The 24,651-nt window shown below is 38.9% G+C and overlaps 1 long non-coding RNA gene across 1 annotated transcript; it reads left to right on the top strand.

Moving 5' to 3' along the window:
- The first annotated feature begins 2,525 nt into the window (after positions 1-2,525).
- LOC139742243 (uncharacterized) lies at positions 2,526-7,840 on the top strand. Its single transcript, XR_011711668.1, has 3 exons — positions 2,526-2,588; positions 5,690-5,877; positions 6,642-7,840. It is a non-coding gene; the product is annotated as an uncharacterized lncRNA (long non-coding RNA).
- The last annotated feature ends 16,811 nt before the right edge of the window (positions 7,841-24,651 follow it).

Below are 24,651 nucleotides of genomic sequence, written 5' to 3'. Positions count from 1 at the left end.
GTAATCATTAACTGTACGATTTGAATCACTTGTTCTGTTACACCTAGAAGTAACGATGTTGCCACAAACACAATACACACGTGCAGAGAAAAAACTACCCGCCCTCGAAGTGACTCTCATTTCCCCGTCGAATCGTACAGTGGTTAACCTAGCCAAAAATGGCCCAACGATCACTTTTTGCTCACTATTCTAAAGTCAGCGACACGCGTCTACCACGATATGATATCCTTTATTTCTTTATGGCGAGCTCAAGACCTATTAAGTACATGCATATTGCACAGCTTTTAGGAAAACAATGGCATCCTCTTCATATTGCAGAGCGTTTGACTTAACCTTGACATCGCTATGACATTGCACCACATATCGAAATGAATGACGTCATTTTTAAAAGTTGTGGCACGTGTCGGATGAAAATGGGGTGGGCTTGTGCTCTTCATCAACTAGTCATCCCGACACTTATCTGTATTTGCATATTGATACCATCATCTGTCCAAACTTCTCCCCTTGGTAAACCAAAGATTCTTTGAAGAGCCACCAAGAAAGAACGAATAACGATGTCGTGGCATGCTATTATGGCAGGGCAAGATAAATGGTAGGTTCTATGTTTAAATAATCCTGTAAGAAATTCCCCGGTAGTCATTGTATAAAGGTTGTAGGCTCGTGTTCACTATCAACTCGTACTTGGGATATACATGCGTCTTATTTATTGATACCATCATCGGCAGCTTGTGGGCTCCCTTATCGATCATCTCATTTGTACATACGACGCTTACTTGTCCAGTAAATTGACTGATATAGCTAGAAAGTGGCCAATGCAGCCGACAACACAGTCACATCGATGAAATGATAAAGCCTTGCTCTCTCTGAGCTGTATCTCCGTGCCTCTTAATACTTGTGATTGCACCATCTGTACGCAACGCAACACCTGCAAAATGTCCCCAGGAAGTAAACAAACAGGTAATTTTCCCTATCAAACATCGCCATGACATCAGTTTCCCCCACTGGCTCACGGTCAAAGCTCATAAAAGCAGCGGCACGCGACCGGTGTAACGATTGACCTGTTGACCCACCTCCTCTCGCTCATTTCTCGGTTGCCATTTGACCTCAGCGGCATGCGACTTGGGGGCAGAGGTTTCCGTATTATAAAGCTTCCGTTGTAGCTTCATATCCTAATTGAAAAAAAAAATGCCCCTCTCTCGTTCACTTATTGCTCACTCTCTTCAATTCACTTTCCCCATCAGGCAGTATGTAAGGGCGTTTCTGCGAGCCACGACACTATCCACGATCAAACCAAATGATGGCATTATGTTGTGCCATGTGTGGATGATGTCATTTTATTCTACGTTATGTCTTGGAATCGTTCATCTCACGATGTGCCTCGGCATAGTCTCCCGTGTCCTGTGCGCGACAAGCAAGACTTTCTTGTTTCCTAAGCAGGGTGGTCTCACACTCTTCTTCCTGGACCTAGTAACGCCTAAATCTCTCGGGCTTTCATCCAGATATACATTGTCTTGATACTTGATGTCCCACTGGTAAGCCAAAGGCTCGTTTAAGAGCCACTACGCATACAACAACAACAACAACAACAACAACAACAACAAAACGAATAATGGGTGGATACGCTCTCATGGTATGTATGAAATTATATGAAATTCCAGTAGGGATTACACCTACAGAAATTCCCCGGTAGTCGTTGTAGAACTGTCGTAAATGTTCGTGCTCACGATCAACTATACTCACACATCTATCTAGGGCCTATATTTATTGATACCATCGTCATCTTACGCACTCCATCTTACTTGTACTCGCTATTCTATTATAGGTTAGATCCTAATACACGCGTCCGCTGCAGCGATTGACCGGCGATTGGACCTCAATGGTATTGACCGTTATACTCCCTAACCGCTTATACTTACATTAAAAAACAGTAAAAATATATTTCTAAGCGCTTCGCAATACTCGCAATTGCGCCACCTGTACGCAACGCGACTTCAATGTTCCCAAAAGTAAACAAACCGGTATTTTCCCACCATGACCTCAGTTACTCCCGATGACTCACGGTCTAAGTTCAGACGGTGCAACGATTGACCTCTGACACGCGACTGTCCCAGTTCCGTAGCAGGCACAGCTGACCTCGTTGCCAATCCTCTCTCTCTCTTATGGTGGCTTCTAAGGGCCAAAGTAAAACGACTGTGTGCTGAAAGTTCACCAAAAATTCACAAATATTTCACAATATGTTCACAAATAATTCACAATTATTTCACAAAATTCCTCTTTGCACAAGATTCACAAATATTTCACAATTCTTTCGCAATAAATTCGCAAAATATTCACAAATATTTCACAATTTTTTCACAAATACTTCACAACTTATTGCGAAATCCTCCCATATTTATCGCGAATTTCTTTTTACTGTCCTGAGGGGTATGGTATTCACGTCGAATGTACGTAACTAGACGAATCTGTTCGACAGTCGACGGAAGGACGCAACAACACTCGACGAAAGGAGGAATTCATATTAGCTGCTAATTCATCAACTGTACGTGTCGTTATGTTGACGAAAAACGTGAGAAAGGAGTATTTCACAGGTATGAATCCGCTTTCACTGCACACCGATATTATGGTGGATGAATGTTGTTACGTGTAGACTGTAATGTTAGTACCAATCATAGCTTTTCGTGTACTGTTGCCGAGTGTTGGTGCATGGTGTAGGCCGATAACGATCTGGCTAGCCAGAATCCCCCAACTTTACTTGTCTTGTTAAAGTCAAGGAACAGGGAATTGAAGCCCCATAATACTCGATTGGTATAAGCTAATTAGCTTAGATCTAATATACAAACTTTCAAAATATAACAGTAAAATAATAGTTGTCAGTACTGGTATTCAGCTATAAATTTTTAGTAAACATTAAAATTTAGATCTAATTGCAATCGTCCCAGTTTGCAGACTCTTCAGACTTCAGGCATAATACTAACGTTACGTCTAGTTTATTTAATTTGTATCACTGTCTAACATTAGTAGAATACATGTAGAACCACTCTCTACATAAATAGTGAATGGTCATGAGTGCGATACAAGATTTCGCACGAGGTGAAAGACAGAGGCGCTCTATTTGACGAGGCGAAGCCAAGTTGCAATGGGTGCGCGCCTCATCTTTCAGTTTCACTGAGTGCAAATTCTTGTTCCATTGCATGAGTAAAGATCATGCAAGAGGGATAGATCTTTTTGTTTAAAGTACAACACATCAAACGTCAACAGATGTGGTCCACACGTAGATTCTTGAATTTACACAGAAATGGCAACCATTTTCCATGAAAGATGAGCAGCTGCACAGCTGCAGTCACCGTGTACTGTATCTTTGTACACGAAGCTGATCGGTTGAAGTCGTGTAAAAAAATGAGGGACAAAAGATCTACGAGCTAGTGCTTGTTTATGAGCGCGCTTGTACGTAATTACACACGGGAAATGCTTGTTTATAACTTAATTGTGACATCAGAGCTGTGCAATGGAACAAAAACTTTGAGTCAATTGTGAGTTTAACACAGAAGTCAATGGAAAATGGTGACATCAGCCATCAGTGGGCCATCCATTTTTGCTCAAACAAAGATGCACGGCTGATAGCCAGAGCGAGCGATGGAACTTTTTAAAGTTTTACTGTTACTAAATGTCATGTGATGGGCAATCGACTAATCATATTCAAAAGCTACATTCTAGTACCGTGTTGTATACGGGTGATACGTTACTAAAGCTTACTCTTACAGTGTAGTGTCTATGCACAGCCCTGACACTGTGTACACACAAGTGTAGCTGCTGGTGCACGGCTTCTGATCGGGCTACTGTCTAGTGACGTCTCATTCTTAAAGATACTAAACATTACCATGAATACAATCATTAGTCTACATTTGTAGTAGTCAGTACTGGTGTGTGTCCTATAATTTAATAAAAAGAATCTGTACATGACTAGGCCCCCTACAGTATATTATAATGCCAGCAAATGTGCATACATTGTACGTAGGTTCTGCTTAGTACTTGATTAATTGCGACCAGCCTGAACATGAAGCATATATAAGTCTGTGTACAAGGAGTGCCCCGTGGTTAAGACGATGATATTCCGTGGCAGCTTCAGATCAGTAACAGGAACAGATCGGTTTATATCAAAGTGAGGAAAATGGGGGGAAAATAGAATCTAGGAATTTCCATGATCTCGCAAGTACGCAACAGCGACAAAAATTCACCGACGACAAATTTTGCCAAACTGCTCTTCACTACTATGCCATACCCTTGTTAGCTTATCGTGTTACACACAGAGGCATACAGGTAGTATAATGCACACAGTCATTTAGCAAGTGCACTGGTGCTGAAAGCCTGCATCTGTACATTAGCTACGAGGTTAGAGAACTGTGTAGAGTGGTATTGGTGTGACAAAATATTAAAATGTGTGGGTTTTTTTATTAGGGGGAGGGCCAATATTATTATACAGTGTATGTTCTGAGGAACTTTTGCCATGAACAGTCAGTGAATTTAACAAAATGAATGTCCATGCTATAGCTAACTAGGGTAGGGGGCAGGAGTTTAAAGTAGTACCAGTATGACAAAAAATGTATAGGGGTAGGCTACCTGTATAACTCTAAGGAACTTTTGACATAATGGTCATGTGGTTGAATGTTTGTGGTTTCGTTTTTAGGTCAAAATGACATAAAATGACATAACACAACATAACATGACATAACATAACATTACATAACATAACATATTCATTTGAACAGTGGTCACCACTAAATGAGCTGAAGTAATAATCTTTAAAAATGAAAAAATACTTTGCCAACCATTGGGTCAGAGCATTTTTCGACATCATTCAAGCAATGAATTTCTGTGTCTTAGATATCATTACGAAGATGAGATGGATGCATGTACCTACATTGTGGACTTTTGGTTATACAAATGTGTTAATGGGACTGTACAGTATTGGTTGAGGTAGGGATTCATGTTTTGAACATTCCTAAGTGAGATAATGAGAAACCTCTTTTGAAATATGAAAGAGCATGTAATTTTAAGAAGGATTCAATGCTTATTTGATGAAAATTGGTGTTCAAATGGCTGAGATATTCAAAAAAGCACTAATAATAAAAGGTGACAGGCCATGCCTTTTATTAGGATCTCTTTGTTTCACCTTGTTTTTGGATATCTCAGCCATTTCAAAACCGATTTTCGTCAAATAAACTTTTGATACCCCTTAGAATCGCATGCTCTTTGACATCTCATAGAGTGGTTTCTGAATATCTCGCAAAACGTTAAAAACTAAATCCTCACCTCAACCAGAACTGTACACACCCTTTAAAGCCTGAAGTTGAGATGTGGAGAAGTAGATGACACCCACCTACACTGTATATTGTGCAACTTTATTCAAACATGCTTTTCTTTTTCTGTGGGCATCACAAATTGTCAGTCAGTTTTCTTTTATAGCATGTGATGCGAAATTTCATTCTATCAAATGCCTCCTATCATCAATCATTAGTGTGTGATGACAGTTATTGAATCCCTGAACTATGTGTGTTAGTTAAATTGAACTATTTAACTAACACACATATCATCTATTCATAATCCTGCCAGTGAATGCAAACTAATCTGTATAAAGACTTATCATACATTGTATAACAGAAGTTGTCTGTGGTCTACTCTTCCCCCTCAGATGGTAATGGATGACCTGAAAGTGGATGATCTGCACACTCAGGAAATGCTCTTGACTGGAGAGCATGTCTCTTTGAAGAACTTCCTTGGAGAGACCAGGGAGGTGCGGTCATGACATACCTGGACAGAATGAAGACTTGTGATGAAATGCTTGACCAAGTTATCACCTTGAGAAGCTACAGTGTATGAGTAAGTAAAAAACATAACATTTTGTTTTGTACATGTACATCTACGTAAACTTAAAACAAGAATGCAGTCATGAATGTATATAACATAAAAGAGTTAGGGACAAAGTAATTCATTTTTATTTTCAGGAATAGAGCCATTTTATTGATGTCAGTGATGGAATGCTACTTAGAAACTCTGATGGTGTGACTACCATTAGAGGATCACTTACATCAAATAAGTCTTAAACACTGAACGAAATGTTCAGAGCTAATCTGATGAGTTTTCTGGACATACATACCACACTGAGGTTAGGGCAAGATGACGTGCATTTCAGATAACGATGAAGATGCCAATAACTACAATTTCAAAGAAGTATGGATGTCTCCTTTTCAGCCTTTCATTTTGTGTTTATTGTCACTGCTATTGTAAATAGTAGCATTGTTAATGTTAATATTATCAATCATTATTTCAATTCAAATTTCCAAGCATTTGATCCTTGTATTTGTGATGATAATCTGCACAGGAGCATACTAAGCCTGGAGCTAAATTCCTGTCTGTTGTGGTGATAAGCCATATTATGACTCCTGGTCACGTATCTATCTCACAATACCCTATCTCACAACCTGCAACTTCTTATGAAAAAGTAAGGTTTTTTTTTTTTGTTAATAAATTGCGCAGAAAAATGTACTGGTTAGGTATGTAGTTGATACATATATCTTATTTCACAGCCATTAATTCCACAGCCCAGCCAGACTTAACTTCAAAGCCATTAAATCTATTTTCAGATCATCCAAATGCTGAAACCCACCAAAGATGAGAACACTGACCAACTGGAAGCAGGCATCTCATCAATGTGCCCTCTTGATATATTTCCATCAAAGTCTGACAGGCAGCATAGGTCACAGGCTTGTCATCTTGTACTCCACAAGGAAAGTGAAGTAAAATTCAGATGAATCCATGTATGTAGATAAGATGGTGACATGTACAGAGAAACTAAAAACAGAATTAGAGATAAGTGAGGTATTGACACATGTATCCCTGATAGAGATATTAACCCACGTAGTGTCATCTAAAGCCTGCATAGCGAAATCATAATAAATTGTGCCAGTAATTACTTTCCTGGAGGTGGAAAATGTAAAGAGAAACTGAAAATAGCTAGCAATGTGAGTGAGGACTTGGCACATGATGGAGAGGTCTACATTGTGTCATCAAAAGCCTGCATATTGAATACATAACAAGCTGTGCTGAAGTTTCTTGCGAGGCAGTGCCCAAGGAGATGCTGACAGGTTTTCCTTTGAGAATTGGAGGCAGAAAACAAATATATGTTTGCAAAAGAGAACTAATGGAAGTAAGCTATAGCAATAACAGCTATTCCAGGTAAGCTTGTTACTATATGGGCAAAGAAATACCCTGGTAGTGATCTTGTCCCTCTTTATCTCTGATGTAATTGTACGTCCACCCACACAATGTGTGTATAGGGGTATATATCCCTAGGAATCACTCTGAGGTCAGGTGGTCGGGCGGTCAGTTATGCGGTCAGTGTCAGACGGTCGGTTGAAATTTTGGATATATGATCAATGTAATGTGTAGTTGTGCTGGAGACTCTTGTTTGTTTGTGAATAAATCTGTTGCCATGGCAACAGCAGTTTTTTATACCAATCATAAAAAAAATTGTGGGTTGATCGACCTATAACTCCCTGAGTTTTTGAGCAATTGACTTGAATTTTGGCACATGTGACCACTACAGTATGCAGATGTGCAGAACACATCTTCTGCTGATGTTGAACAATGCATTTCCATGGTAGCAGCATTTTTCACTAAAAAGAATACGAAAATATTATGGATTCTGCTAACTCCCTCGGTCTTTGAGCATATGACTTGAAATTTGACACATGTGACTGCTATGGTATGTAAATGTGCAAACGTAATCTTTCGTCATTGTTGAACCATGCGTTGCCATGATAACAGCGTATTTTGAATGAAAAATCATACAAAAATAATGTGGATCCGAGTCTCCTTAGGTCTTTGAGCACTTAGCTTGAAATTTGGTACTTGTGATCGCTTAGGTCTTTGAGCACTTAGCTGCGTGATGATAACAGCGTATTTTGAATGAAAAATCATACAAAAATAATGTGATCAGATGTCTCCTTAGGTCTTTGAGCACTTAGCTTGAAATTTGGTACTTGTGATCGCTATGGTACATAGATGTGCAAACTTAATCTTTCGTCATTGTTGGGTAATGTGTTGCCATGGTACGTGTACCAGCATATTCTTAATGAAAATCATACAAAAATAATGCGGATTCAGCTGACTCCCTCAGTCTTTTAGCATTTAGCTTGAAATTTGTCACATTTGACCGCTATAGTACAAAGGTGTGCAAACTCAATCTTTCATCATTGTTAAACAATGCATTGCCATGGTAACGGTATTTTTTCACTAAAAAGCACACTAAAATATTGTAGATTCAGCTAACTACCTTTGTCTTTGAGTATTGATATATACACACACGTAGCTTGAAATTTGGCACATGTGACCGCTTTTGTACGTAGATGTACAAACTTAATATTTCATCATTGTTGAATAATGTGTTGCCATGGTAGCAGCATATTTTGAATGAAAATCATGGGATAAAATTATTTCAGGTTACTCCATCAGCTTTTGAGCATTTGACTTGAAATTTGGCACATGTGACGGCTATGGTATATAATATAGTTGTGCGAACTTCAATTTTTGTTAATGTCGAACATTATGTTGCCATGTTAGCAGTGTTTTTGTTTAATGAAAATCACAGAAACTGCCAATTTACTTGTCTTGCTTCCCCAGGTTTTGAGCACTTGACTATGATGCATGTGATACATGTGGCCATAGTTGAACAATTCAGTATTGAACAATACATTGCTATGGTAACTTTTTTTTCTTTAATAAAAAGCATACAAAGTTGAGCAAACTTCCTCAGTGTTAGGTGGGGTATTAATCACATTGAGTGATAGTTCTAGTTGGGCAAAATGCTTCATGGCAAAACTGCTTCATCAGTGTGCTTCCATTTCTCATGGAATTCATATTGAATGTTTGTCTTAGGATATAGGTCAGCATGACACATTTCTTGACAGTGACAAAAAGTATGTTGCCATGGTAACAGCTCACATATTATGAGCCAAAATGATGGAAAATTTTGTGTTGCAAACTACTTCCTCAGTTTTTGCCCAATTTCCATGAAACTTGGTACAGATGTGTGCCTTTGGTTGTAGATGTGCAAGACGCATTTTTTGACAGTACCCGAAAGTACGTTGCCATGGTAACGGCATATTAATGGCAGAAGATCAAGGAAAGATCTTGCGGATTTAACTACTTCCTCAGTTTTTTGACCAAAGCTTACGAAATGTGGCACACACCTTGATCTTGGTGGGAAGATGTGGAAGACATATTTTTCGGACGTGTCGGAAGCTGCGTTGCCATGGTAACGGCATATAAATGGCAGAAGATCAAGGAAAGATCTTGCTACATGTGACCGTGTCTGTAAGGCGTTGCTAGGGTGACACCATGTTTGGGAGGGGGGATATGCTGGAATGCACTTTTCCTTTGACGGAGAATTATAGCTTGCATATTTCTGTGGTATGTGTAGTTACAAATTGTATTAGCAACAAGAAAACATTGCAGGGAAGCATGCAGGCTGTGCTCAGTTTCGGGGAGGGTGCATTTCAGGTGTCTTTCCTTTACAATGTATGTTTGGTACTTTGCTGATTATTGACAGGTGTGGTCGAAAGCGGACTATTTTGTTTGGAGGGTCTTTCTGTGGGCATGCCAAAGAATCTGCATGGGGAAAGATAGTATGGGGACTAATTGTGAGGTGTATGGCGTATTAGGATTTTTGTTTAGCTGCACGGGTGATGATAATATTGAGGGTCAACGAAGGTTGACATGCATTTACACTGCATAGGCTGTTTTTGTTATTCTTTGAATTAAAATAAATTTTATAGTACCAGTAAGTTATCGAAAGTATTTATCTATTCGATGTGAAATTAGATAACGTTTGATCTCCTTAATGATTTCAGTATGCAGTTAGGCTTGTGAATTTTATGAGCAATTAGGGCTTATATGTTTATTGTGTAATTTGACAGATTAAGCATGGATAGCGATACAACATTTGACTGCGACAGTTACTGCAGTTTGTTTTTTTTTCTCCAAGGAGTTAGGGTTAGGGATAATTGTGATAGGAATTTAGGTTTAATTAGTTTGATTCGACGATTAGGATTAAGGTTAGGGTTAATAATATTTGGCTTCATGTGCAGACATTTCATGAGAGCAATTATTGCAGAAGCAAATGTCATGAAACCGTGCGTGGATACATTGTATGTAGCTAATTGTTAACATAATAAGGTGAGAGTAAATGGTGTTTGAGTGTGAATAGTATTTACTGCACATATTGACTGAAAAAATCAATTTGATTGTTTCAAATTATTAAGGGGATGGAATGAAATATGTATTATTTTTGTGCAATACATGTTAAACATCAGTTTTTATGTTTTTTCAGCTTTTAAGTGTAGGGCCTACAGTACTAGACACCATGAAAGAATGGAATCATATGACAATAATGAATTTGAAGTGGGCATTCCATTCATTTTTTAATAATCTTGATTCATGTATGATTTATGTAATGTTCTAGCAGTGTGTTTCTTATCGATTTGAAATGGGGAATAAAAATGCTATCAAACAAACTCCAACAAGTGATCTCATTGCAATCAGAAAGCTACAGCATTAAAAAAAAAACACTTTCATTGATACCATCAAGTGTGACTGTGGCCAGTGTTACTATGTCTCTGTTTTGTTTTGTTTTACCAGTTATATCAAATTATATTATTCTTGATCAACAGTGGAATTCTTGTATACCTTTTTTGTGTATTGTTCATAGAATGCTGAGCTGTTATATTAAATGCAAGATGCCAAAATAATTTTTATTTTTCCAGAGTGATATCTATATGATGTGATTTTCATGCAGTGTCGAATTCTAAGGGATTGACTGATTTGTTGTATGTCTTTGTGACAGGACTCATTGTGCATACAAGTGTAAATGCTGTGTTTGCAGTCACACTGATTTTTGTTTTGTATTTGAGGTGGTTTATTTGTGCATGTGTGTGTGTGTGTGTGTGTGTGTGTGCGTTTACTTATGTCTGTGTATTTGTCTTTGTATATGATACAGACTAGACTATACATAATGGTGTCATTGTAGAGTAGACTGGAATAAAAGAAATTACACTGACTTCATGAGAAAAATAGAATTCTAGACATCTCACAGTTCCTTGCTTGTAAAGTATAGAATGAAACTATGGTTGGGCTAGAAACTGTATCTCTCGATACATTCTGAGATTCGTCTGTAGTCCGGTAGGGACATTTCTAACCACTTCTACCGGTTTTTTTTCATTCATTTATATTTCATTTCCAACAAAAACATAGATATATTACAAAAATTGAATACAGTGCATACATTTCATTATACAAAGTAAAGGATAAAATTACAGAAAACTTGTAGGTATATAGAAACATGTTGGAAATGGGGAGGAATGCTAAAAAGCTGAGCTTGTAGGCTGCATTCCCCCCACACGTAATACAAGAAATTTATATGATCGATTGACTGATTAACATTGAAAATGGATGAAACAAAGAAACTAAGACAAAAAGACCTATAACCTAACTTATCCGAAACAAAAACCCTGAACAAATCCCTACACTAAGTCGCTGTCATGCCGGAAGAGAGAGGAGAGAAACAAAGAAGTATATATGTGTGTGTGTGTGTGTGTGTGTGTGTATGAAAGAGAGAGAGGGAGAGAGAGAGAGAGAGAGAGAGATACCGACTAATGTGTTTCTGTTAGAAGCATATACAGGTGTAATGTACCAGCAAAGATCAGAAACATGGACCGAACCGCCGAATGCCTAAGCTGTTGGAAAAAAATTCACGACGAAATTCGCGACGAAGTGCGCTGTAAATTGTGAATATATTCACAAATATTTGTGAAATAGTTGTGAAATTTTTTCCGATTTATTTCTGAATTTATTCACAAATAATTGTGAAAAAAATTCACAATTTTTTGTGAAATACTTGTATATTATTTGTGAAATCTAAGACAAATTCACAAATATTTCACAATTATTTGTGAATTATTTGTGAATTCCGACTTAAATTACGGGATGTTTGCGACGTCCCTTACAGGCTTCCATACTCTCTCTCCCCTCGCATCGAGACCGAAGCAGACCCAACCGACCTCGTTATGGCTTTTGATCTCTCTCTCCCTCACTCTCAATTACATCGCTCACTCTCTTCAAATGCACCGGCTATAGGCATGCTGCGATATGCTCATCATATCATCAAACGGCGCTGCTGCGAGCTACCATATCACGCCGAATTATAGGACCTCCTGTTGTCACTATGTATGCCCACGACCGTCACGCTACATGTTGCGCCATGTGGTGATGCAGCGTCATTCCATCCATGTTGCAATCGATTATCTCATCCCCCCAAAACACCCGCGTAATTGATCATTATATGATCTCATACTATGTCACGACATGTTGCGACATGGGCAGATATCTATCATTAATATTTTCTTGCGCCATGCGTTGCAACCGATGAATCATGATATAAACGCGACCATGATGTCACCCTATATGGTGCAATCGATGAGGTCATCTGTTACGCAAGAAATGATGTCATCATTTGCCTAATATAGCCACTGTTACGTAATACAACTGATGGTGCAATCAATTGCGCAATCTGGGCTGTCAGTCTCTAACCCCTATCTACTCGGGTTTTTTCCTCTTCCATTCGCAACAGTTGTTAGTGTTTCTTTGCTTCGATTCTGTTCCTTCAAAGGGCAGACTAACACAACAAAACTTGTGTGCATTATATGAGGCACCTTTTCATTACTATATCAAGCGCCATCAAACATGTACAAACATGACAAAAACATGTTAATGAAATTTGAGAAATAATACATGGAAACTTGAAGTGCGTTAAAAAAAACAGGCAAACATGCATTTAGTCAGAATAGGGGCCGCTGGCACTTTGGGAAAATTTATGTTCCGAGAGTATAGCACTCCTTTCCGTGGGCAGCTTGCACTTTGGGAAAATTTATGTACCGGAAGTATATTGCAGTCCTTTCCATCTCTTTGAATTATGAACTGCATAATATACATGTATGATATCATATAGGAATCGTTGAAGTCTGGAAGTGACCTCTGTTTGTTCTTACTTCCTTAATGATGGTTTGATCGTCAACTGGGTAGACACTATTAAAGTACGATGAACCATGCCTCACTGTGCTGGTTACTCTGGTTGAGTTCGGCCCAGAGCAGGCGACCTGGGCGAGATTCGAGAGCAGACTGCGTGGACCTCTGCGAAGGAGACGAAAGCACCGCTCCGCCATGGTTGAGGTCGGTGGATGTCGTCTGTCAGTCTAACAAGCTGTATAGGACGTTCGTGTATTGCCAAGGATAGCGATTACTAGTACACAAAAATCAATTGCGATGACACACTTCATTGCGGTGACCTGAACATGAATCATGAGTTGTTGAGCTTATTCATACAAGCAGAATATCAACGTTGTGAGAACAATTAGTGTATCAAAACGCCTGTGCTTTCCGCTTTAAATAAACACGTACGAGTGCACGCCGATCACTTTGGCACAAGTTGGTAGAACACCATGTATATTATGTGCTCTTCTGTAAGAAGAATATGGCAGTGAGAAAGTGTATTACAATCATTTAGAGCATTGATTTATCTATACCTATTCTGATCATGGTGATGTGCATTTAATCCCATACGGCTTTAATTGAGCTTTTGAATGTAATCTATTCATAATGAAAGTAACTGGTATGTGCAGGGATGCCAAGTTCAAAAAACTTTTATGAGTGAGATTTTCATGATTCGGCATCTCGGCATGCGAATGTGCGCGCGAGCGAGGGTGTGGGAGGGGTTTTTCCCCCCTGTGGCCTCCCACGGTAGGGAACTTTTTGAATTTTCGATGTAGCTCTAAATGGTGCGATCAGGTGCATACCTACTTAAATGACTATCTTTTACTTATTTTGAAAGACAAAGGGAAAATATACCTTCAATTGCAACTATCACTTAATCTTTTGAGCTATGCTCATTATAATAGGCCCAAGTTGCAGACTTCGCCCGATGCGTGAGAAAAATGGGTGTCATGCGTGAGATCGTGAGATGGCCCTAAATGCTTGAGTCTCACGCAGAATGCGTGAGACTTGGTAGCTCTGTAAATATAATGTGAGCGAAAAGACTGAACTGTTAATGCTATCATAACGTGGAGGATGGCAGGGAATCGTGGGTCGTTCAAACAAAAATATTTTCTTAAATGGTTGGTATACATCTTGTACAAATCTCACGAGCTCGCTTTACTCACGAATTAACAATATCCATTTTGATTAAATTTTGATTTTAATTAAAGTCAATAATGTACTTGCTCTTTGAAAGCGTGAGGGACATAATAATGATGCCCAAGATCTATACTTGAACAAAACTATGCAATAAATTTCTCTCAATGCGGAAGATATTTTTTTTTTAATGAAACAAATGAGGACAATATTACACCCAAGCGTCCCGAAGGTTTGTTATCACCACATGACCATGGCGGGTGCGTCACATGCAAATAGGTCTACAGCTTTGCTTCATTGCAGACAACCTCTATCATATATTGTCCCTAGTTTCCTGAAACTGTTGCTTCAAATACGATGGTTTCCATACAATGCAGTATCCCCTTGTCCTTTCTTCTGCTTTGTCTATTTTACACACCCTACTGAAAGCGAATATCTTGGTCCTATACAAGTGAAATCGTCGACATGTGGTATGATGAATCCAGGGTTTCACTGGAAAAATATTACTTCGAATGACATGTCTGTGGAGATTAATATTTCTGCCTAGGACTAAATGGGAACCGTTTGGCTTACATGTGATTACACCGGTTGTGCGTTAGAGGCCTCACGCTCCTAATTCAACTCGCGCATTGCCTACCGGGAAGGCAGTACAAAGATGAGGTAATGTTATTTTTTACCAAAAAAATCATTAAAAATCAGTCAAGTGGAAAATTGCCACCTTTGGTAGTGTTTGACATTGCTTGAGGACAGGAGCTTCTGCAGGTTATGAAGAAGTTGAATGAATCAGGGTGTTTGTATTTTTAATAATTTTTTATTGATGTATGAGGTAATTTGCTATTTTTATCATTTTTGAGAGTGACTGGATGACTAGTCTCGTATGGAGGCTCTTAACTTTTTTTAGAGCTGGACAACATCCCAAAATTTGTTGTTTGCTTGAAAGCAGAGAAAATTTCCCTTCATCTGCTTCAATTTAAAAAAATTCCATGATTCGATTGATTTTTCATGATTCATGGAATATGCTGCATTTAACACAGGTTTATATGGGAGCCCGGAAAAGGAGCGTGAGGCCTATACTGTGAGACTGGTAGGCAGCGGGCATGAGAGTTGTCTGCTAGAATGCGATGTTCTCGCCAGCAAACGGCATGCAGAGTGTACGGGAAGGTTCCCGGGGTTACTGCCATGGTACCTGCTAGCTTAACTTCGGAAATATTCTTTAAGGGGTAAGTCAGGCCACTAGTAAACAAGTGTAGTCCTATTTCTAAGGTAGCCCTTACCCTCAACTCTTACCATAGAACTAAAGTTGAATCCATTGCCGACCCAAAGTTAGATTTCAGCCCCAAATCAGATTCTAACCCCAAATTTAACCCTAACATTAGCTTTTAAAACCCTTACCCTAACCCTAACCCTAACCCAAACCCTAACCCAACTCTAACCATAGCCCTAAAGTTGAATCCATTGCCGACCCAAAGTTAGATTTCAGCCCCAAATCAGATTCTAACCCCAAATTTAACCCTAGCTGTTAAAACCCTAACCCTAAAACCCTATTAACCCTAACCCTGTACTAACCCTAAAACCCTAACCTAACCCTAACTAACCCTAACCCTAACCCTAACTAACCCTAACTAGCCCTAACTAGCCCTTACTAGCCCTAACCCAAACCCTAACCCTAACCTAACCCTAACCCTAACCCTATAATCCAAACCATAGCCCTAAATGCCAACCCAAAGTAAGATTTCAGCCCAAAATCAGATTCTAACCCCAAATTTAACCCTAGTTGCCTAGTAATATGAACAAGGCTCAAATTTAACCCAGTCTAAGCTAGTGTAGAACTCTAGTCTAAAGTTAGACCGAGTAACTTACGCCCTAGCCCTCACCCTGCCTAGCTTCCCCTCATCCTAACTGTGGGCCTATATCCTTAAGTTTACTTGTACACCTCAAAACTAGCACCCAGTGACAGTGTAACTGTATTATTTTCACTTTTACTGTGAAAATGGAGAGCTATGTGTGTAAAAACTGTGATGGACGTGCTTGGTCCCATGCAGACCGTGATTTTTTGTGTTGGAAGTTTCCTTGCTGTACGAATTCATGTTCACGCACCAGCCTTGTGCCATTTATTCACCACTCATGGTCTACACATTCACTCCATTGCATTTCATTCTAACAACGAACTCAGCATGATTCTCTCAGAAAAATGTAGCAGGACTATCAGTTTTCAAAGTATCATAGTCATTTACTGACATTTAATGAATAATATATCTGTGTTGCAGGCTGTCATACACAATATTCTGGTCCTGGATCTGAGGGAGCCAGCAGGTTTGTTCATGAACGTTTTTATACAACAGTGTTTGTTTGTTTGTTTGTTTCTTTGTTTGTTTGTTTGTTTCTTTCTTTCTTTCTTTCTTTCTTTCTTTGTTGTTGTTTTTTGAGGGGGGGGGGGTGTTTTATGGCGACAAGCAAGAAGATTTGGATATGAATGCGGAAGAGTGGAGCAAACATTATTCCAAACAGTTAGAAATTAAGATGGACAAGAGTGCGGGTGATGATCCAGTGGTATGCTGGCTTTTTACAGGCCGAGTCAATAAGGCTGTGACCATGTAAATGTGTTGGAATAATAATACTGGAGAACAGTGAATAAAGAACACTTGCATTCTGACTCCAGATCCAAGCAGTCAAGCATCTAACTAACCCCACAAAACATAAAATGTATAAACCTGTACTCATGCTCTCTGTTGTTGCCCTTATGTAGGGCCATTCTGTAGGCATGTCCTGGAACCCCCCCCCCCCCGCATTTCCCATCCTATCTTATTCTATCCTTCATATTCTAACCTCTGTGAACTCTAATCCCTCCCTTATATCGAGTTTTACAGTGATATGTATTTTAAAAGTACATCATAGTATATTTATGGCCTGGTGGTGGGCTCAAATGCTCCATGGAACAGTGAAATTGAACTTGCCTTTCTTGCTCATTGAACTTAAATATTTACCTTGATATAATATGAATAATTATTTTGATATTTTGGGAGGTTTTCAGGGTATCCAGCATTTAAACCTTCAAATTGGACTGAATGAATGTCATTGAATTATTGTCTATTTGGGCCCTACATCCAATTTCACCGAACCCAAGGTATAATGCCAGCAAGGGTGCATTGATTGGATTTCAGTACATGGTGCATTGTAGCTTGATGGGGTCCACTCTGCTGAAAACAAGCATGAAATGTAGAAAGTTTTATATCATTGTAGTCGGAATTAATATCTCTACAAGATGAAAGCGTTCAAAAGGTGTTTGGAAGCACTTGACTGCTCTATAGGCCTCACGCTCCTAATTCAACTCGCGCATTGCCTACCGGGAAGGCAGTACAAAGATGAGGTAATGTTATTTTTTACCAAAAAAATCATTAAAAATCAGTCAAGTGGAAAATTGCCACCTTTGGTAGTGTTTGACATTGCTTGAGGACAGGAGCTTCTGCAGGTTATGAAGAAGTTGAATGAATCAGGGTGTTTGTATTTTTAATAATTTTTTATTGATGTATGAGGTAATTTGCTATTTTTATCATTTTTGAGAGTGACTGGATGACTAGTCTCGTATGGAGGCTCTTAACTTTTTTTAGAGCTGGACAACATCCCAAAATTTGTTGTTTGCTTGAAAGCAGAGAAAATTTCCCTTCATCTGCTTCAATTTAAAAAAATTCCATGATTCGATTGATTTTTCATGATTCATGGAATATGCTGCATTTAACACAGGTTTATATGGGAGCCCGGAAAAGGAGCGTGAGGCCTAGAGCGCATTACAAACGCTAAAATTCAAACTTACGCCGCACCGATGAGCGCAGGGGAAGCGGAACGATCCAAGGTTTATCTTTAATATCTCATGAAAATGTCTTTCAGCTTCAAATATTGCTGACGAGATATGAACAATACGCTAAAGGAAGCTCTGCCTGAATGAAAAAAGCTATCTCTTTCCTCCCCCATGGAGGCAAAGGTGGTCAAAACTCCCCACACGTGACAGCAATCGTATAGTAGACCTACTCTGACACCTCTCATCGTGCCTTATGATTCACTCTTTCATTGTCTTTCTTTTACTTTATAAGTTGCGTTGTGTCGTGACGATAACGACGAGAAGAATAACGACGAGAAGAACGGATTCTTATTTACAAGTGATCCATCATTGTCAGAAATACATCAAAATATTGGTGAGGAAATTTGATCTCGAATAGTTTGTTAATCGAAATAAGAAAGCGAAAAATTGAAAAATTTGGGTTTACGTACTTACAAATATTTTGAAAAGGTCAGCCTACTAAAAATATCTTATGAACGCGCTGAACTTTAGTCTCATGAGTCGAGGAATGTTTGCTTAATGTGTCTGGACGATGGTGCTGGCCTTTAATTCAAAGACAACAACAAAAGAGAAAAATAAAGTACTGTAAACGTTGCTTTGGTATGCAGAATATTCCCTGCATCTTTTTCTTATGTATTTTCGCTTGGTGATCTATTTACATGGACATCACAGGAGCTGATATAATACTTATCATCTTCTAGCAATGGAATCTTTACTCAAGGTAAAATCTATGGTTTTCTCAGTTGGAGCTGTAGTACCTTACAGACGTTTAGAAACATGAACATAACAGATATTGGGTCAACTAACTTTAGGGCTGCATTATGACAGCTAAATCGATGAATATGCGTATAAGCATAACGTGTCTTTGATTTTGACTTCAAAACATCTGGAATTTACGGGAATTACAGAGCGCAGATAGATGTATACTCGGTATTAATGTCCCTAAAAGAGCAGTTTTGATACTCGTCCCTGCGCTAAATTCTGTAATCAAAGATTACAAAGTAGGTGAGCATAACATCCCTGAGAATCATCTGAAGTTCTCCAATAACCGGGCAGAAAAGGGGGAGGTGGAGTTGACAACCATGTTGATGAAACACAAACACAGAGGAGTTCCCCTCCCCCGATATATGCATGCAGTGATTACTTAGTATTCTGTGTGATAATATGGAGAATCTAAACAGCAAACGTGAAACAAGCGGTTGATTTCAGGCTATCACTCGGCTGGCGCAGGCTCTCACAGACCAAATATTGGTGCTTGCTCATGCTTTGATTTTTTTTTTTCTCGAGTGAACTTCAAGCTATTTCTGCTGGAAAAGAAAGGTCAAAGTCCATGTTTACCAACGTGTTCGATGACGGAGAAGGAATCAGCACTCTAATCAAACACGTATAGCAATGCCCGACGATAATGCCATTTTTGTCTTTCTTGCCTTCTGTTACGGTACCTTTAAAGTTCAAATTATAATTTATATGCCGGATTAAAAGTAGATATGCCCCTTATCTGTTCCTTTAAACATGTAGCATCTGCTCCTAAGCAGTACAAGAGTGTCGATAGATATTTCAGTGCAAAATAAAACCGTCTGGTTTCTTAGGTCCTATAAAGATGCAGAATTTTACATATTTTGTTTTCGAGAGGAATTTTCTTTGTGTGCATGGAAACAAAGTGTGAGAGACGGAAATACAATACATGTGCACTACAAAGTTAACACGGTGGGTAATATTAAAACTTGATAGAAAACAGTTACAAAGAATATGTACAGTCATGTACATAACGTCCTACCAGTAATAATTCTCATCGTGTTATTATGATAAACATCATGAGCTATGGGAGCATGCACCCTTACATAGTGGCTACGGTAATAATGATAATAATAACAATAATACTGATAATAATGATAATGATAAAAGTAATAATAATATTAATAATAATAATGATCATCATCATCATCATCATTATTATTATTGTTATTATTATTATTATTACTACTACTACTATTATTATTACTACTACTACTTCTACTGCTACTACTACTACTACTACTACTACACTACTACTTCTACTATTGACTCATACAATGGAAATCCCGACTTCGAATCCTACTTGGTGCGAAATCTAGCAGGGGCTCACTATGACACTGACCCTCTTGACCCGGGTGTTAAATTGGGCACCTGACATGGGGTTTTCAGAGAACACCATTCGCTATAATAACACGGAAGAGAGAATAGAAGGGTATAGATTAGACCTTATCATTGCTGCATTGAACATCGTGCTTTTAAAATGGTTACCAGACTTGCTAAACAAAAATAATCAAATTTGAAGGACCACATTTCAAGCTTTGGTACTGGTAGTAAAAAAAACACCAAAGCAACAACACAAATGCTTTGCTTTATATGGCTTTGTAATGAAACTTAAATTCAGCATGCATAACTCTACGAGAATAAACAAAACTGCAATGAAAGAAGTCTTACCGCCCGAACTTGGCAAAAAGCTCTTATCGATTAAGATTAATTCCCTTCCTGAGGAGTCGCTGTAATGACAGAGAGGCAAGCTTCACAACTGAATTACGAAGCCCTGGAAATCTCTCTCAACTTTGGAAAGCGTACGCTGCTGAATTACGTTGTCAATGTGATCAGCCTAGATTAAGAAAACGTTGGCGGCGCACTGCAATACTGATGGAAATAATTCATGTATAGCCAGTCAGGTAATACCCGCACCTCACCATGGGTACTAAAATCGTCATCCTTGGTAAAATTCATACAGTGACAATGACCATAATAATGATTTTACATACAAGATATATCAAAACAAAGTAAGCCAAAAAACTGATATTTACAGAATTATTTTACATATAGAAGAAAAAATATTATGAGATAACACAAAATAATAATTGAAGTACATCAATTCAACAAAGAAATATAGTGAAGTCAGTGAATATTTACAGTACTTACAGAGAAACAATCTATGAGATAATATACAATTAATATTGACTGCTTCGAAGGAGATGGTTAAAACTCTTTGCCCAGAAGTGATTTCTCAACAGTGATCTGCGCCCCTCGACTTCGTCTCGGAGCATAGCACTATTGAGAAATCACCTCGGGGCAAATAGTTTTAACCATGCCCCTCGAAGCAGTCAATATTTGTATATTATACCATTGTAGTATATACTCTCATTTGATGAATCCTCGATTCTGATTGGTCAGAGGTGCCACACTACTTTTCGCTATACTACGCGGCAGTCAGCTGGCAGTATTTCAAGATGCGCGTTAAGATCGAGTTGATCTGATCGAGAGTGGGGACCCACCTTTCTCTGACCGGTAGGTAGCACGACAACTTCATACAGCTGTAATTTAATATCACGTGGGATGTGGTATAAAACATATATCGACTGCTTCTTTTCGGGTCACTGTTTACCCTCGGTGATTTCTTAACACGCGCTATGCCCTCGACATAGTCTCGGGGGATAGCACTGCTGAGAAATCACCTCCGGGCAAGTAATTCTAACCACGTCCCTCGAAGCAGTCGATATTGATTTGTATGTTAATGCATTTGTGTGTGGGTTTTTTTTTCTTCTATCAAATGTAGGCTGGTTGGTTGCAAGTAAATTTTATGTTCCAGATGCATGTTGTGAAGGTAAACTGAATAACATTTGAGTAAAAAATTTTTTATATTTTAATATAATATAATATAAATTTTTATAATCTCTCCCATCTCTCTCTCTCTTTCTTTCTCCACGTCTGTGACAGAAATTGGTTTGATATTCAATCATTCCAGTTTAATTCTTCCACTCCACCTGGTCCCAATGCTTCATATAGGTACCGTAAAACCTACCGTTAAAGGTCCAGTTTACCTTTGGGAGCAGTGATTTAAAAAATGTTCAAGATATCACATTTGATGCATATGTGTAGGTCTGTTGTATCACAAAACATCCTACCATATAAAATTTTTGCAGTAAAGCCTAAAATATGGGGAGATATTAGCATTTTTCTCAATAAACCATAACTGTATACGGTTTAGTCTGGAAGCATTCTTATTATAACTATTGTTCACATTTTGTGTATTTAACAATACTTAACATCGATTATACGGATTCAAATTTTTACAGTGGTTGTTTCTATCCCTAACTCAGATTTTAGAACTATTTTAAAGCACTAATGTTGGGTTTTTGTTTCATCTGCAAATGGTAAATTATGCCTTTAACCTCAGGGGTGTGGAATGTTTTCACCCTATTTCTGGGGGAACCGTGGGAAAGTCATGGGCTTTGCTGTGATTTTTTGAATTTCTTTCGATTCTTCTTCTTTTTTTTTTTTAAGAACCACCCCCTCCCTCCGGTTCCGCGGCCCCTAAACCTGACATGACGGCAAGTTTTATGAATGCTACAACAGCTATCATGCTTCAACAATCACCCACTACAGATACTCATGATGACTGGCGGGGGAGGGAACATACCGAATTTTCCACCCGATGGGTTTGATTCGTCTCGGGACTTACAGCCTCCCGAAATAGCATTTCAAACCCTGAGGGTGAAGCGTTTGGTACATGTTCCCGACAACAAAAGTCATCATCTGTTATATCATACGGGTTAGTCAAATACGTCAACGTCAACCAGCAAAGATCGTAAAGATTCAGTGTACGATTTCTGCAACCACGGCCACCAGCATAGCATGCAGCACAACGCACTCGCTCGCTCGCGCAGAGCCAAATTCACTGTGCGTGCGCGCGCGGTCCTAGGCCTTCTGTCATTATTGTTACGTGGAAATGTTTTCCCATGGGAGAACATTACCAAGAATGCTCGCCCATGGGCGAACATAACGAATGTACCTCCATCACGTGACTCTGTTAAGCCAATCACTAACCGGTATTTGACGAACCCATTTAATATAATGTTGTGGATTAATCACTCTAGGAAAAACAGGATCAACTTCGCACCTTTACTAGTGTCACATTGGTAGCACCGTTGAAATTGCAACTTTGCACCTTTCTGCTCTGAAAGGTGCAAAGTTGTACCCGTAAATGTGTGATACTGGTAAAGGCGCCAAGTTTAGATAATAGTCACAAAGACTTGCAGGTTAAAGTTCTTATGTACATATTTATTTTCTGTGTTTTTACGACCACGCATCTATACAAACAAACATCATCGAAAATAATAACAGCAATACATATCACAAGAAGTCTGGCACATATCGAACAACGTCAGATTGAAATCGTACTGCCATGCACGTCATCATCAAACCATTTTCATTACAGCGCTGCGGCGCTTTCTTACAAGCAGATCAAGAGCAAATGAGAAAAAAGAGTAAAATGACTTTGACACAAAATAGAGGGACCAAATCAAGAACCCACTAAATAATGAAATTAGAAACATGTTAATAACGAGAAAGGCAAAATACGTTTTTTTTTTATCATGTGTATTTCACAAGATAGTAAAACGAACAAGTATATTCAGTTGTAGTTAGAACATTACCATATAAAGTTGTTGTCTTACTTCCCCCTCTATAATGTCTCACAGGAGAATTCTTTAGTTTTCGCACTCAGTTGTTCTAGTGGAAAAAAATGACAATGTAACTTTGTGAATGTGTGTTTCAAAATACAGTGTATAAGTAGAATCTACACAGGTATTTACAAGCTCTTGTAAGGCCAGTCAATGAGGTTATTTTTTGTTATTTTCTTTGAAAGACAATATCTCCATTGGTTCTTTCTGGTGCAGATAAGAGATGCACTCCACAATAAGACATGCCTTCTGACGGGATTGAAAAGGGATCATCCCACGAGACCGACACTCACGAGTCATACAGCCCATGAGTTATTTATATAACACAACCCACGAGTTTGACACTAGGCAAATAAGGCCCATGAGTTCGACACTGGGCAAAAATAGCCCATTATACTACACGGGGCTTAATGCGTCGGTCACGTGTGCCTTGTTTGCTTAGTGTCGAACTCGTGGGCTGTATAACTTGTGGGCGGTATGACTCGTGGGCTGTATAACTTGTGGGCGGTATGACTCGTGGGCTGTATAACTTGTGGGCGGTATGCCTCATGGACTGTTTGACTCGTGATCTGTATGACTTGTGTGTGTCGGTCTCGTGACGTGCACCCATTGAACTGTCACTAATCCCTAAATAATGAATATACTCACAATAAGTGTTATTGTAAGTAATCATCTCTCTTTAACAATATTTCGTCGGCTGAGAACGAGAAGGGCAAGTTGCCACTATAAACCCATAAGTATAGTGTTCAAGGCAACCAAACGCCCCTCCCACTCCCAGCCGACGATTTATCAAGACATAAGTAGGGTATTGCCTGATTTCCATGACACAGAAGCTGATTGAACAGAGATGATGCTTTCTTGTTCAATGTTTCATTTCCAGTTCATATCCAATCTTCCAAACAAGACTATTAAACACCCCTATGCTGCCGCAGAGGGTTGAACATTCATATTTTTTGCAAGAATACGTCACGGTTGCGTTCTGTTGACGAGCCCATGCAATAAAAGCCGATGGGTTAGTCTTCGCAAACACATCGTTTCCCATGTGTTGGTTGTTATATACATGTACATCCAATGTGGGATGAACCAGTCTGC

This window comes from Diadema antillarum, unplaced genomic scaffold (assembly GCF_040938485.1).
Source record: "Diadema antillarum isolate AM-2024a unplaced genomic scaffold, OU_Dant_1.0 seq00000989_RagTag, whole genome shotgun sequence".
Taxonomy (NCBI): domain Eukaryota; kingdom Metazoa; phylum Echinodermata; class Echinoidea; order Diadematoida; family Diadematidae; genus Diadema; species Diadema antillarum.
Note: the sequence above shows the minus strand (reverse complement) of the source record. Positions and strands in the feature narration are given on the sequence as shown.